The sequence below is a fragment of the Streptopelia decaocto genome, assembly GCF_964273445.1.
Source record: "Streptopelia decaocto genome assembly, chromosome: 12".
In the NCBI taxonomy this organism is placed as follows: domain Eukaryota; kingdom Metazoa; phylum Chordata; class Aves; order Columbiformes; family Columbidae; genus Streptopelia; species Streptopelia decaocto.
This window is the reverse complement of record NC_138667.1, coordinates 4,790,777-4,806,487: the sequence shown is the minus strand read 5'-3', so window position 1 is coordinate 4,806,487 and position 15,711 is coordinate 4,790,777.

Sequence of the window (15,711 nt, the reverse complement as noted above, 5' to 3'; positions counted from 1 at the left end):
GCCTGCCATAATCTTTGGAGATTATTTTCAGCAATGGTAATTAGCACACAATGCATCAGGAACAATTATGGAACAATGTCTTAGCTTGACAGGTATGCCACCCTGCTGCAGGCGAGCTATGATCCATGAGAAATTCAATCAAATCTGCGTGCTGCAGGGAGTTTATTAATATTTCTCCTTCTGAGGCAGTTTGAAAGGCAGCTATGCTTGACCGGCCACCCAAAAATACTTAGCAGTGTGATATGAGTGTGCTCCTTGTTAACACACACCTATCTGCACAGAGCCTCCCTGTGCACTTAGAGCTGATTAAAATAATATCTGTGAGTTTGCTGTTTGCTGTGGTGAAGAGAAAATTGCCACCTCTCCTGGCTGGCCACAGGGCCTCGTTCAGGGTGGGTTGTTGCTAAAGGGACTCTGTAATAAAGTGGCAAAGTCCTGTACTGTCACAAATCCTGTAAGTCTGCTAGAAGCAGTGGGACTGTGCTGATTTACAACTCCTTACATCCCACCTTAGTGTCTGATGAAGGCAGTTTTCCACTGAGTAGCAAAATGCAACACCGCGGCAGCTTCTTTTTTCAGGCATCCCAGCAATCCTGTGTGAAGCCTCTCCAGAGAGAGATGGGGCATCAACAGTGCACCGAGATGTGGTTGAGGAGCACTGTATGTGGATGGTAAAAGTGGGGAGGTTTAAAGGCTGGGCATTAAAGTAAGTGAAGTAAGTGAGCGATGGTGATTGTTGGGCTCCCCAGGCAGGATCAGGGGTGGTGTCTTGCCAACAACAACAAAGGCACCCAGGATGCCAGGGTGAGAAAGAGTTACCAGCTTCTGTAAACAATTATGGAAGAGTAGTGGGAACAGGGATAAGCCCTCAGCAGAGCTTGCTTTACAAACCTGAAGGTTTGGGACAGTCTTTCTTCCCACTAGCCACTCACATGATTCATAGCAGAGTCTCATTTCTCTGTGCAGTGGAAGTATCATGTCTTTCCCCAGGCTATCTGGGCTAGTTTAGGGCTCCATAAACACCAGGCAGTAGCAGGAAGCTGAGAATATTGAAGGCAGGTAGAGCCTAATTTCTTCTGGGGACAAGGAAGCTAGAACCCTAAATGCTTCTAGGAGTGTTGGTGTAAGTACCAAGAACAACAGATGCCATAGAAAGTCTTGAACAAGAGACACAAATACTGCTCTCCAACACATTTTTTTCCTGCATTTAGCTATTTGTTCAAGGTTTTCTCTATGAAGGGAAGTCCAAAGAAGGCTGCAGCTCCTCTTTGCCCTGCTTATGGTGGGAAACAGAGCCTGGGATTACAAGTGCCTTGCCAAGGGACAGTTGAGGCATTGCGTATATGCTCAGCCCCCTACCAGTGCTGTGCCTGCATTCAGCCTCCTTCATGCTCGGCTGCTGTCCTGTTCAGTAAAAACAGGTGCTTTGCTTTGCAGAGAGTGGGAGAGGATTTCTTCAGCCTCATAAATAAAGACATCCCACATGGATGGTCAAATCCTGACCTCAGGGAAATCAGGAGTAAACCATTAGCTTCAGCAAACCAATTCACACCCCATCTCTCCAGCCTGACCCAATCCAGAAGCTGTAGTGGGGAAGGTTAGTGCTGGTTCTTCTCAGTTTGCTTTCTCTGGGCTCAGTGGGAAGAACTGGCCCTCAGCTGCACAGTTCCCCAGAGACAAAAGCAGCTTCTAATAAACATGGGCTTCCCGTTTTTGATTCTGGCTTGAGTCTGTCTGAGTAACAAGTAGGATGGGCTCTGGTTTGCCTCCCTGAGTCAATATTGCCTGAACAGATGACTACAGATGAACTCTGAGAAATGGATAATACTTCCCCTTCCTGGTCCTCTGCAGACACCCTGTCCAAACGTAACCTACAGAGGGAAACCTCATCACTGTGGTATGCAAGCACTTTTCATTATGACACATACAGAGATCATTTCTAACCGGTAAGTCCCAGCCAAAATCGTGGAGATAGTTGGGTGGCAGATGGAAGGTGGTGGGCATAGTCAACACCCGCATAACTTCACAAGGATAACTTGCTAGAAAGTCCTGCTTAAACAGGGCAGGGCTCAGCTCTATCTGCAGCTTTTCACTGCAGCTTGCAAACTCCTGAGCTGTTGGTCTCTGTAGCTCCAGGTCACTCCAGCTGATCTGCCATGAACAATTTCTTTCCATAAGGCTGCAGAGAATTGCTGCTGTGTGGCTGCTCATCCTGGTGCTTGCCTGAGCCAGCACAGAGCTAATGTGAATATGTGGCACAAGTGGCACATGCGGTGGTTGTAGCCACCCCTTACAGCAGAGTTGTAGCCTCTGTGGCTACAACTGGTTTTAGTACCTGCTGAATAATCCCTCTGGTATTTTAGAGACAACCTCACAGGCACCACATTTTTTTGTTGTTGTCAGTGGTGACATGAGGACCTTCCAGCCAGCTTCTAGGTCTGCCCCGGAGTACAAAGCAGAACTTTCCAAAAGGGATACACAGATTATATACCAGCCTTTGGGAATACACTTGTTCCAAGCTTTACTAAAAAATAACACTGCAAAGAAAGCACCTTGGCCAGGTCTTACAGGACTTTGGCTTCATGTTTTCTCAGTGTGCAGACTGGGATAACTTCCTCATAAATGCTGTTTAACATCTTATTTGGTTACTAATAGACTGGGGGATACTTCATCATCCCCATTTAATAAAAATACATCAGTGTGCTTCTTTCTACATGCAGAAGTGGAAGTGCTATCTGCAGATTTCTGCCCATTCTGCATCATTATGAATGATTTATCATTGTCATCCTGTAATAGGCTTATATCATGATTAGGATTTCTTTTGTTCTTAATAATGCTTAAAGATCATTAAGAAAGAGAATTCACATGCACATGTCAGTGGGTGAAGAGACACCCTTAAAATAGGGGGACAGTTCTGGATGGATAGCAGGAGTGTGGGAGGGACGGCTGGTCGCATTTAGCAGCACTGACCATATTATAAAATCATCAGTCAGAAAGGAATTGTTGCTTTTGTTTATTTTAACATTATTTTCTATAGGGACTGCTGCTAGGGGCTGAAAGGCGTGTCCAAGTTGTTTTTTTTTTCTAATGCAAACATTGTTTGGTATTTCTGTTGCACACAATCTCTTTCCTTCCTCTTGTTTGGTATTTAAATGTATGGATGGCTTGTGACTAGGAGCAGGTGGAGGGGGAGAAGAGGACAAAGTGATTTTAAGTCACTCCTCTTTTGTGCCACCATCTGTTCCTGGGCTGGAGTGAAACTGAATGCACAAAAAACTGATCGGCACCATAACTTTTCCAAAGAAAATGAGGATGATCAGGAGAATCCCAAGGGACATAGGCCTGATGGGAGAGGTCACACCCTCCTCCTCTGTACCCTGACAGATTGCTGCGCTGCTTTTCTGCTTAGAACAGACAAGCCACCATTTATTAATTATGGGTTGTTCTGCTGCTGAACCTAAAAATCGGGACCCCTCTGTGCTCGGTGCTGTATTAACACAGAGCTCAGCGGCAGCCATTGGCCCCAAAGACCTTACAGTTTGCGTGGAAGAATAAAGAAAACAGATGGATACAACAAACCGACTGCGGGAGCATGAAGTAACCATGAGACAATTATGATCCGTTAAACTATTCAGGTCAGGAAATGCACTGAAATACTATCCTCAATTGAAACACTAGAAGGATGCTAAATGGGCAGAGGACAGAGTGTAATGATTAGATTTGGAACAATGGATCGAACGTTCATTGCAGAGATTGCCCCAGGATTTTTAATGACCAGTTGTGATCACTGCTTGCATTTTACATACTACCCAAGGAAATTGTATATCCAGTTGCTTTAAACCTTCTTGATGTGCACCTTGTGAAGGCCTGGAGGGCTGGTATTTAATGCTCACATAAATTTTGATGAGATAGTCTGCAATAACAAAAGAGCAATCAGCACTAACTGATCGCCACAGCTTACACATCCCAGAAGTTGAGTATCTTCCCTCAGAAAACAGCTTTTGATTGCTGTAGTCATCCGTGCTAAAATACCTGCTGCTCCACATACCTGGGAACACTGAAGGTTGTTTGGAACAGGCTCGGGATACTCCAAGCGCATTTGCTCAGCGTGTCTGTGAGTCAGCTCGAGCTGACGGACCTTTAGAGGGCACTGGAAAATCCCTGGCTGAGCTGCTGGCTTCTGCAGGGCTGGTGCTGTGGATGTGGCACCTGGCAGAAGGAAACCTCGTGCTTATTCCCACCCCAAATTCAGCACAGTGATTGTGCTTGACTTGGACAGAGCCTGAAAGGAGTGCAGGATACAAGCAGCTAGCCCAGAACCTGGAGATAAGTGGGGTGCGTGCAGGTGTCTGCAGCCCTCCTGTGCGGTCCCTGTGCTCAGGGGCACCCTGAGCTCTGTGTGCTCCTCACTTGCCTTCTGTCCGGCACCTACTTGCTCCATGCAGAGCAACACTAGGCACGATGCTGTGATGCCCAGTGCAGGAGATCCTTATGGACATTCTTGAGGAACTGAAGACAGTACCAACCTACCAAGCTCATTAGTACCTTCTGCCTCTGTCCAGTTCAAGGGAAACTGAGGTGCTTCAACAGCTGCTAGCTCCTACCTGGAGTTCTCTGAAGGTGATGCTGGCCTGAGGTCTTCAGTGATGCCTGATGCAAACATCTGGTGAACAAGGGCAGAGCGGTGATGTTCCTTAGAGGCTTTGAGTAGTTTACAGCTCAGAGCAAAGCGCCTGCCTGTTGCTGAATGAGCTGGTCCAGACTGCAGGGTTCGCTGTACTTGTACTCACCTTCTATGAATGTCTGGGTTGGCTCCAACCTGTTGTAGCTCTCCGGAGTATTACATCTTTCAATCAGGTATTCAGTACTCTTTAGACTCCACATTAGTCCACACAGCTAAACCCTGACAAAAACTGTTTAATGCTTTATACAAGTATTTTCTTTTTAACAATTCCGGCCAGAGATGCTGAGTTGAGGAACCAAACTAATTTCATGTACTTCTCCAACACCCCATTATGACATTTATGACATATTTTTCTGTTTAGAGGGATGATTTTTTCCAGATGCCAGCACATCTAAAACTACCTAATGAGATTTCCACAGATGTAGAGCTTAAAACCATCTACGGTATTTTTATTTTTCTCTCTAAATGATGATGCTTCCCAACTGAAACATTTTCCGTATAAAGCACTAGAAACAGTTGAATGCATATTGGATTCACAGAGAGAAGAACTCGTTCATTGGAAGGGAGCTGTTGTGATTGAGTCTTGGCTTTTCTGTCACTTGATTTGAAATGAGTTTTGTTTTCTTTGGTGTTGGCCAAGGACTTAGAGAACAAATTTCAGAGTTCACGGTGGACAGGGAGTACTTCAAAGGCTCTTCTCTACAGTAACACTACCTCCCTACATACAGTGTCTTGCCTTTGCACATTGCAAAGGAGGTATTATTGACCATGTTTTACACTGGGGAAAAGACAGGAACAGAAAGATGAAGTGACCAATGGGTGAATCTCCGTCTTTTCTCCATGGATGGGAGAAGCCTTTGTTTCCTTGATGGCAGTTGATGCTTACCCTGTCTTGTGTTTTTGTCCTTGGGGGATGGTGATGATGAGTGGCTTGTGCAGGGCGGACTCTACTCCTCCTCTTCTCCCTGCTCTTCTTCCCTTCCCCAGTCTGCCCACTTAGGAGGGAGGAAAGCAGGCGGATGAATGTTGCCTCACCGGACGAGGTACTGTGCAAGGTCATTTAGGGTCCTGAGAAGAAAACTGGGAAGTTGTAATGTGGTGGTTATTTGATCTGAGCCTCAGCAAGGCAGGATGTTTGTATTGCTGCTGGATGGTCATTTTCACCACCTTTGTTCTTCACATTTTTCTTTCTTAATGCAGCTGATGAGACTCAGTTTGTTCAGAATCAGGAAGAGAATCTGACCCCTTGAGAGCCACCCCCTCGTGAATCTGGAATAACACAAGGAAGGATTCTGTGTTATTCTGTGGCTGGCACCGGGATTACTGGTTTGGGTGTGATCCCCAGGATGCAGAGACATGAGAAAGTTGTTTAGCCGTGTATTGGGTGGGTGTAAGTCTTGCTATCTCCTGCTTCCCCACATTTCTTCTGCTTTCACACAGAATGATTATTATATTCTTTCAGTGAAGAATGACCCCTATTACACTTAAAATAAATCGCAGCATTGTCTGGAAATATTTAAGCTCAATCTCTCTCAATCTTGTAAGAGCAGAACACCCACAACCAAGGAAGGGAGGCTGCACCGTTCCAGCGCTGAACTCAGCCTTGCAGATGTCTGTCACCTGTTTCTAAGGAAATGTGCAAGTGTTTGGGAAAGAGCTGGGCTTCGTTGTTATTGTGGGAATCTGAAACCGCTCTGAACTTTGGCCTTCTATCCCCTTTCCAAATTTCTTCCTTTTTTTTTACAGAAGAGAAATTGCTAGGCTTATACTTCACTAACTGGTTTGCATTAAGGACTCTGTTCTGCCAAATGCCAAGTGCTCTCAGCTCTTGCCCAAGCCAAAGTTGCTCAGGACCTTGCCAGAACTGAACCATAAGATTCAGATTTGCGCCATGAGTTACAAAGTCAATCTCCAGTTCATGTTCACCGATCTCTTCAGACAATGTTCCCACTCCTGGCTGGGGAAAGGTGTGATTTGGCATGACACGTGGTGCTAATAAATAAGAACAGACTGTCCCTGCAGCAGCTCTTGCCCTACCAGGCAGTGTGCTGGGCAGCAGAGCAGTGGGCAGTGTTCCTCCTACCTGCTGGTGAGGGCTGCGAAACAAAAAGCTTCTGGGCCCTCATGGAGAAAGGCAAAAGCCAGATGCCTGGAGAACAGGAGGGGAAACCTCCTGGTCTGTATCTGGTCCCCATCTTCTCTCTGAACAGCCCACAGCGAGGCTTCTCTCTCTCCCCCTTTCACCTACCGCATGCGACTCTTTACTGTACCCCATCACTAAAATCCCATTCCTTCACCCCACTGGCTTGGCACGTCACTGTGCTTCTCAGGAATGTGAATAAGGAAAAGCCTCAGTAAGTGGAAAGCGTGATATGATGCTTGTATGAGGAATCTTCCCAAATTCCTGTTATGCAGGAGTGTGTCCTTCTCAGCCCCGGCACAATCACGTCTTTCCAGGTCCTGGGTTGTGTGGGAAGAGCTCAACTCATCCACTTTTCCATGGGAAACAAACACACCGCAGAGCTGGGCTGTTTTACAGGAGAGGTGCCCCACATCTGCTACAACTTCATGGACACCAAATTTAAAAAATTAAGACCAGGATCAAGACAATTATCCAAATGCTTATTGGGTAGGACTGACAGCTGAGATAATTTTGGATCCAGAAGCAGGTTCATGTCCCAGCTAACAAGAGGTTTACTTGGTGCTAAAGCAAGCTTCAGTATCTGTCTACCACTCACTCAGTGGAATGTTTGGGTGTTAGAAACCATCTTGAAGAGGATGTGAATGTTGTGCACCTTTGCATTTCATGTAATAAAATGGTTCCTGGTCAGCTAGGCTGTCAGTTAAGAATTATGCATCCACTGCTTTGCATGATTAATCAGATGTCAGGATGTATGTGCTCTCCCAGCGTATCATCCCATGGCAGGCAGCAGCACATTTACAAATGTAGAAAGAAAAAAAAAAGGCAATAATAGGAAAAAGAATTATTTTTATGTGTACTTGTCTTAAGACATATTTTTCCATTCAGTAATTTGAAAAAAATAACCATCTGGAAAAAATTATATTATGGACAAGGCGTGTCATGACATTTACAGCACATATTTTTGCTGCTAGTATCAAAACCAGCTCTTTGCTCCATCAAGGGCTGAGTATTTGTATACACATAAATGTTCAGTAAATAAAAGGGCCTCTGCAGAAACTCAGTACTTGGCGATCCTGTGCTCCCAGAATTCACATTCTCATTTGTTTATAGGTTTTTTCAAACCCCTATTTTTTGCATCTCAGATGTAAGTGCCTGTAGTTCCTTTCCCTTTGCCCTTTGGGTCTCAGGAAAATGACAATGAACAGCACTGCTGTGGAAGAAGTCCTGATGTGAGTAAAGGTATCAGGAGGTAACAAGGTCATGAGCATAAATGAGACAAAGTTTCCAAAGAAATCACCAAGATGATTTATAATCATGGGCAATCCGGTTCAGCCAGAAGGAGAAATGAAATGTGTGCATCACGTGCCACGTTTTGAGAGGGAGCAGAGAAAGAATCCAAACAGCTCCTGTCATCTTCTAGACTGGTTGAGGCTTCCTAATGATGTTGGTCTCTGCAAGCCGCCCCTGGCAGCAGCACTTGGGTCGAATGACAACTCCCCTCTCTCTGGCACTCCTCCTACTGAGGTCAAAGAGCCTTTTTTAAGGCTTGGTACTCCGTCTGGAGGCTAATGCATGGTTTACATGGGGTGTAAGCCTTGCACAGGGTCTCTTCATAGCCAGGTTGCATGTCCAGCACCCACTTTGGGGTTTCTGCAGGCTGTGTATCCTTCAGGCAGCTTTATTTGTCGGGGTACCTGTAGCACATTCCCAGGATGCTGCCATGTCCAGTATCCCTACGAGTGTTACCTGCTGCCCCCTCCAGAACGGCAGCTCTGAGGGTACCATTTCCATGAGGAATACGACTTGAAAGGGTGAATGGAAGTGAGATGTCAGTATCTACATTGGGGTGGCAGAAACAAGGAAATTGTGGCTTCGCTTTACAAAACAGGGACAGGAGCTGTGGTGACGCTGACAGCCAAATGTTCCCGGGGTGTGGGTGTCTGGATGCACAGGTTTCCCCAAGATTAACCTCTGCCCGTTGAGAGGCTATGGGCTGTAACCTCCACTACCACTTGTAATGTCCAATTACCACATGTACTCTAAACTCATGTACATCATAGGCTTTAAATGTCCCTCTAAAAATATAATTTAAAACATTAAATAACACTGTAGAAACTGTCAGGTAGTATTTATATTTATGTATTTCTTTATCATATGTATTATCACGCTTTTAAAATCTAAAATGTTCTAGAAATTCTCCCTTTGTTTTGCACAGATTTTGAACATAACCTACTATTTTACCTAAAACTTGTACTTTACAAATATTACAGTTAATTTTAAATATTTTTGTCTTTTACGATCTCATGAGCTCTGTCTCCTAAAGTGCCTTCACAAAGCTGTTCTGTTTAGTCCCAGCTTAGAAACCCTGAGTGTACCAAAATCTCCTCAAAATAGTAATGTGGTAATGCTTAATCACAGCATGTTACTACTTTGACATAAAGGAACAGCGATTCTTTCTCTGGGAGGAGGGTCAGTAGAAATGAATCTTCTTAACAAAAATCAATACCCCAAAATCTGAAATCAGTTGATGCAACTATCTGCAATTCAACTTCCTTATTAACAGACCCAACCAATCAGTTCTGTGTACTCCCTGTTGCTAAGTTGCCTCCATAAACAAATTGATTAATTGATTTTTTTTTTTTTTTTTTCCCAAGGCCTTTTAGTGTATAAGCAGGTCAGGCAGCTATGATTTCATTTTGCTCATCTACTCAGCACTGGCTTTGTAAATCAGCTTGGAAGCTCAGTTCTTCATCTCAAAGATCAGTGGCGTCATCTGCAAGCTCGGATGGAAAGGTGGATCCGTGGGGAAACTTCAGCTTTCTGGGAAGATGGGGAGAGAGGGACGGGGTTCAGTGTGAGAGTGGAAACCATCCACCCTGCCCCTGAATTTGAAGCACTTGGGTCAGAACTTGCCCTTAGAGCTTCAGGACGAGGTTAAGACGGAAAAAAACCTAAGGAATAAAAGTACATTTTAAGTTTGTCTTTTCCTTTCAGCTGTTTCCAAGCAAGAGCTTGACTGAAAATCTGCTTGAACAGGCTGATAGCCACAAAGCAACATCCATATCTTTCTGGAATGGGTCCCTCTATACGTCCCTCATTTTTACTTCTCTCTGAAAGATAATGTTGTGCATTTTGTGTGTTTGTTTGTCGTTCTCTCCCCACTTCATCTGTACACAAACTGAAAAACAGTGGAAAGAAAACTGGAAAAAAAGACAGTAAAGAAAAAAATTAGGGAAGTATCAGTGATTCCATCACACTCATTGACAACATCTAGTAAAAGAGAAGGAGGAAAAAGGCTTAGAAAAATGACCCAAAATATTTCAAAGTGAGAAGTTTTGGAAAACAAGCCATGGTATTTTTTTAACAATGTTTCTTTTTCTGTTTAAATTGGTTCCAGTACTATCAAGTTAGCTTAGAAACATAAGTGTTATAGTCAAGAGGTTCAAAATGTTGTCTTTTAAACAACAAATTGAATTTCCAGAAGGATTTCATGGTCTTTGGCAGAGAAAGGTAGATGCTTTTTGGGAGTCAAGTTTTGGACTATGCTTGGGGTTTAAGGCTGAAACATTGCAAACTTCATTTCTGTGGAGTTTTGGCTGCACAGCAGCAAGTATCTTGCTCCATTATCTCCATTTGCAAAAGCATCATGAAAACAGTTGCTCTCATGAGCTGTTGATCCTTTTTGCATTTTAGGTTAGATGCAAAACCAAAACACCAGTGGCTAATTCAGACCTTGGGATTTGAGCCTGAATCTATCCCAAGATTTAGAAGCGTTAATCTTCAAGATTTTGGCTTTTACCTATCTCCGGTCAAAAGATGTTTCACATGACTTCATCACTTAGCAAAGTAAATGGAAGGCAGTTAATTGTTTGTTTCTTTCTTTATTCTCAAAGTAATTAAAAGTTAATTCTCTCCATAGCTGAAACAATACTTTGAAGCAGAAAAAAATAGTTTCTTTATTACTACCAAGGGTTTTGTTATTGATCCTAAATGTATAATTATGCCTGTCTTCAAGGTGATTCAAGGTAATAATGCCTTTTCTCCATAGATTTGAGGTCTAACCAAACATTAATTGAATACCTTACCTAAGAAACCAGGCAGGCTAAAGCTTGTGTGCTATAGTGGATATTAGTATTACATCAGCTTTAAATGTAGGCAAGTCAGGATATAACATTGCCAAGGGACACCTGTAAGCGTTGGTCTCTGCATCCTTACAGGCGGCCACAGGGCTGTGAATGGGGCCGGTGCTGCTCTTGCCCTCAGCCGGACCATGGTGGTGGCCTCAGAGCTGGTCTGGATCCCACCAGCTGGGACAGTCCTGGGCTGTGTCCCCTTTCATGGAGCCAAAGGACACTAGAGCAGAATGCAACTGAAGAGGTGACAGGCCCATGTAGATTTAGGAGGAGGAAAAGATCTGTTTCCTTCCATCCTTTCCCAGGCTGTCAGCAATAGGAACAGATCATCAGCAGGACCTGGCTTACCCATCCTACCATGTGAGGCAGCCATGGTACTTGCTAATTTTGTTTGTTTCTCTCCTCTTGCTGCTTTGACCCTTATACACATTTCTTCGCTGTGCTATAAATTTCTTTTATATACCAAATAAAAGAACCTTCAAATGCCAGAACCTCAGAAACAGTGGAGAAAGGTAGTGTGACATTCAAGTTTAGGCATGTTTGACTGTTTTTTTCCATCTCTAGAGGAAAGAGGGACCTTTTAATATGAGTCTTATTGGGTATTTGTTATCTTCTCAGAGGTAGGGCACTAACTCTGCCATCCCCAGGAGTGTATGACCTCTAACCCTCAAAAAATATGACAGACAAAAACACCCATCATCAAGATTAGACTTTATCTCTGATTAGTGCAACAAAACAACCTTTTCTTATGCCACCATTTGATATGCTGGACATATGTCAGAAGACATGGGCCATCCATATCTTATCTTACATTAAGAGGAGTTATCCAGAAATGTACCTTCATTACTGCGACAGTCATGTCAAAAAGAATCGATTTATTGTCAACGCATCTAACCTAACAACGTTAATGGACTCTTCAGACATCTTCTCCTTCTCATTTGTTTCCTACATGCCTATCAAAAAGACAAAGCAAGAGAGTTACCAAGCTCTGGGGAGTGGTGTGTGTATGTGTGAAGAGAGTCCATGACAGCTCCTTGGACTGCCTATAATGAAATGAGATGGGGGTGCAAGGGGAGGAATTAGGAAGAGGTTTCTCCAACACTAGGACAGACTTAGAGCAGAACTTCAGCTTCCTCTGCCGCTGTATTTTCTCAAACGTTAACGGTTCTTTTGGGGATTAGTTAACAATGCGGTTGGTTACACTGTTGGTTAGCAATATCTGGAAAGGATTTACCTGCGTTTCACCTCTGTGTATTTATTTGTGGCCCTAATGCAGCCAAAGGCTTGAGCCAATGGTGCTGAGCAGCGTTGTGAAGGATTGATGTCCTCCGGAGCTGTCAGAAAGTGAATGTTTGAGATTGGGCAGAAGTGTTTTCTACGTTGTGTCTTTGCCAAGTCAGTCACTGGGAAACCTATTCCTGCATTCCTGTTATGAATGAACTCGCCTTTTGCCAAAGTATGACTGGCTGTCTGGTGCTAATCAGTGGTAACAGGATGACCTTTGCAAGTGAATAGAGCGAAAGGCAATTTATCTTATAGGACTTGTACAACTGTTTTGTTTAATGAAACAACATGATTATAATCTTCCCACAAAAGCACATAAACAATTAGAGTAAATCTCCCTCACATGTTGCTAGGTGTTTACATAACTCATCCTTCTCTCTTATCAAATGATGTGTACAATGCACTCCTGACTCTGGCAGAACTTGGATCGTGTAAGCTTCATCAACCTGATAAACAAATGTGTTTCCTATAACGCTGGAACAGCATCAGCACACGTTTATTTATGCACCCAGGTTCTGTTTTAAAAAAAGACTTCCAGTCACCAGCGAGCGGTATTTAAACAACCAGGGGGAATGCAGAAACATACACTATTACTAAGGGCATAGATACTGCTCTCTTGGTGCCTGTTATAGTCTTCACTGAGTCCAAACTGCCAGTTTGGGGTTTGAGTTTGTTATTTCAAAGATGATCAAGAGGGCCAGGTTGTTGATACTTGTATTTTTATTTTTTTAAATTTCAATTTTAAGCTATTCTGAAATTATGTTTAGTAAACACTTGTAAACAAATACACCAAAGAAGTCATGTGGAGGTTTCTCCTGCCTACCTTGACACAGTCCTGCTGTGCCTGGTCTTGGTTCATTCAAATGTCATTTCAGAGGGGCTGAACCGAATGATCAGATTGCTCATATAACCCTAAGGTCTGAGAATTGAAAGGTTTCTTTTTCTTTTTTTTTTTTTCCTTCCCACTTTATGTGGGAAAACTACAGAACTTACTTTCAGTGCACAGGAAAAAGTCTGTTAATGTGCCAACATCAAGTGAATTCCATGAGTCTTCTATTCATTAAACTCCCAGTTCCTCTGCATATAATTTATGTCAGTTCAGTTATGCTCCTCCAGGGTGTGCTACTAAAAGAAAAAAGAAACAGGTATTTAGCCAAAAAGAGGTGGTTTTGGCTCCAGAAATCAACTTGCACCTACTGACAAAGGAAAAACAGACAAGTTTTGCCAAAAAAACAAATAATGAGGCCTATTTTTTTAAAGCCTGCGGTTAGAAGGTATAACATTTACATTGTTCTTTAGCAATTCCCTTTGGTTGGTTGTTTTTGTATATCTGTTAGGCAAAAAACACCCCTGTTTCTCCATGATCAGCTTTGTACATACATGACCCTGCTCATAATATCTACTGGTGACTTCATGCTTTCAGAGGACTGTTTGGTGACGAATCTGGACCAGACCCTGGGCCTGAATACAGCACCGCAGCTGGGAACGATTAACTCTGCCCCCAGGTTTTGACTTGGGCTCCTGGATAGTGAAGCTCAGTGTTGGATAATGTGAGGCAGGCTGTGTCCAAAACTCTTAGCCAAATACAGTAATGTTAAAAACAAAGGGCTAAATTACTTCTGCTGATGGAAAGTACTTTCACTGTGAGCAAAACTTTGAGGATCCTGCTCCCCTTCTCCCCTTGTTCTGGCCCCCTCCCCAAAACCAGATGGGTCCTCCTGGGTTTCATTGAAGCCTCAGATTAGGGGGCTGGGGGGACTGCAAGACTGATTTGCTGGGAGGCATCGGGTTGCACAGTGCCCTGCATTAGATTCTCTAAGTTAATTACTCTAATTGGAGCCCTGAGATTCCTCAAACCTGCCATGTTACATATGTTTGCTTCCTCTTTGGCAGAGCCCGGACTCAGCGCTGGATGAGACCCTTTGAGGCCGTGGGGATGCAGGAGCAGATTTATGCTGAGGGAGAGGGACCGGCCGCTGGTCGTGATGGGGGGTGAGGAGGAGCCGTGCTGTGAGAGTATCTGAACCTGATTTCTGAGGTCCTGGCTGAATCCATGTTACTTCCCTCCATAAATTCTGGCAGGCTCTAAAGCCTCATCCATAAAAGAAAGTGAGAGACAGAGAAACTCTGAAGACGGGCTCTGAGTGGGTGGGAGACTTGATTAATTGCAATGTCAGACAAAAAGAGAAGGACATATTTTAAAGTAACAGCAAGACCTTTCCACTGAAATAAAATAATTCTTAAATCTGCTCTGCTACATGGGCATTAATCTTGAGTCCCTCCTAGAAAGCCGATGGAGGTGATGAGGGTTGTCGGGGAAAGTGAGAACAGGATCTGGCCTGTGAGCTTAGAGAGAAACAGGGTGAAGGAGAGGAATGCTTTCTCTTTCTCTGAGGCATTTCATCCACAGGTATTCGGATAAACCCCTCCTGTTGGAGCAACGTGCCCTACGCCATCCTCTATAGGCTCTGCTATTTATGTCTTGTGTGTGCATGCCTCTTATGCCACTGGTACAAATAACACATGAAATCTGTAAGTCAGGGAATGCCTTAGCTTTGTATTTATTGTCTTAGTATTTGGAAGAATCACATAAAAAATAATATGGAGTGCAAATTGTTAAAAATTATCTCCACAATGAATTTCTTCCAGGGGAACTCTCTGATACAGGGCATAAGGGAAACTATATGGTAAAGAATTTAATGGTTGAGGTCAGATGTCCCCTCCCTTTCCACATGTCTATTCAATAAGCAGCTACTAAAAGGAGAAGGGAGAAAAAACACTTACTGGTTGTGTCCACGAAAGTCACATATCTAATCTCTCATGGGAGGAACTGAGGAGTAGCTCTTTGTAATGTTTGGAGATCTATTGAGCTGGAGACAGTGAAAGCATTTACTGTTAATGGGTAGCATCATTTGCAACAATTGTCTGTACTTTGAGAAGTTATATGGATAAATCTCATTGAATGCCAAATCTCATTCTAGTGGAATCAGTGGTATAGACTGTTGAAAAGGAAAAATACACTGTAGGAGGGAAAAATGTGTTTAATTTCCAGAAACCTTACCCAAACATGTACAGGTTAAGAGGTTAGAGTCCTTTACAGCTTAAACGTCGTTTACCTTGTTAAGGTGCCCTGGTTTTGATTTAATTTTCTTCTGCCGCTTTTAAGATAAAGCTGGAAATAAAGAGCATGGTTTGGAGATCATTGGTGTCAATGGGAATTGTTTAATTCACTTCGGTAGGCTTTGATGTCAAACTTAAATGAAGAGATCTGCTGAACTGGGATGCAATCCATAGCCCATTGAGGACAGTGGAAGAACAGACACTAATTTTAAGGAATTTTGAACTGGACTCTGAACACCAGACCAAAACAGACTTCTTGGGTGGGTGGAGTTCAATGCATATGCTCAGTCTTGAGGATCAAAGCTTAAAACATATTCAGAATGAAAACTTGTATTTAATAAAAGTCC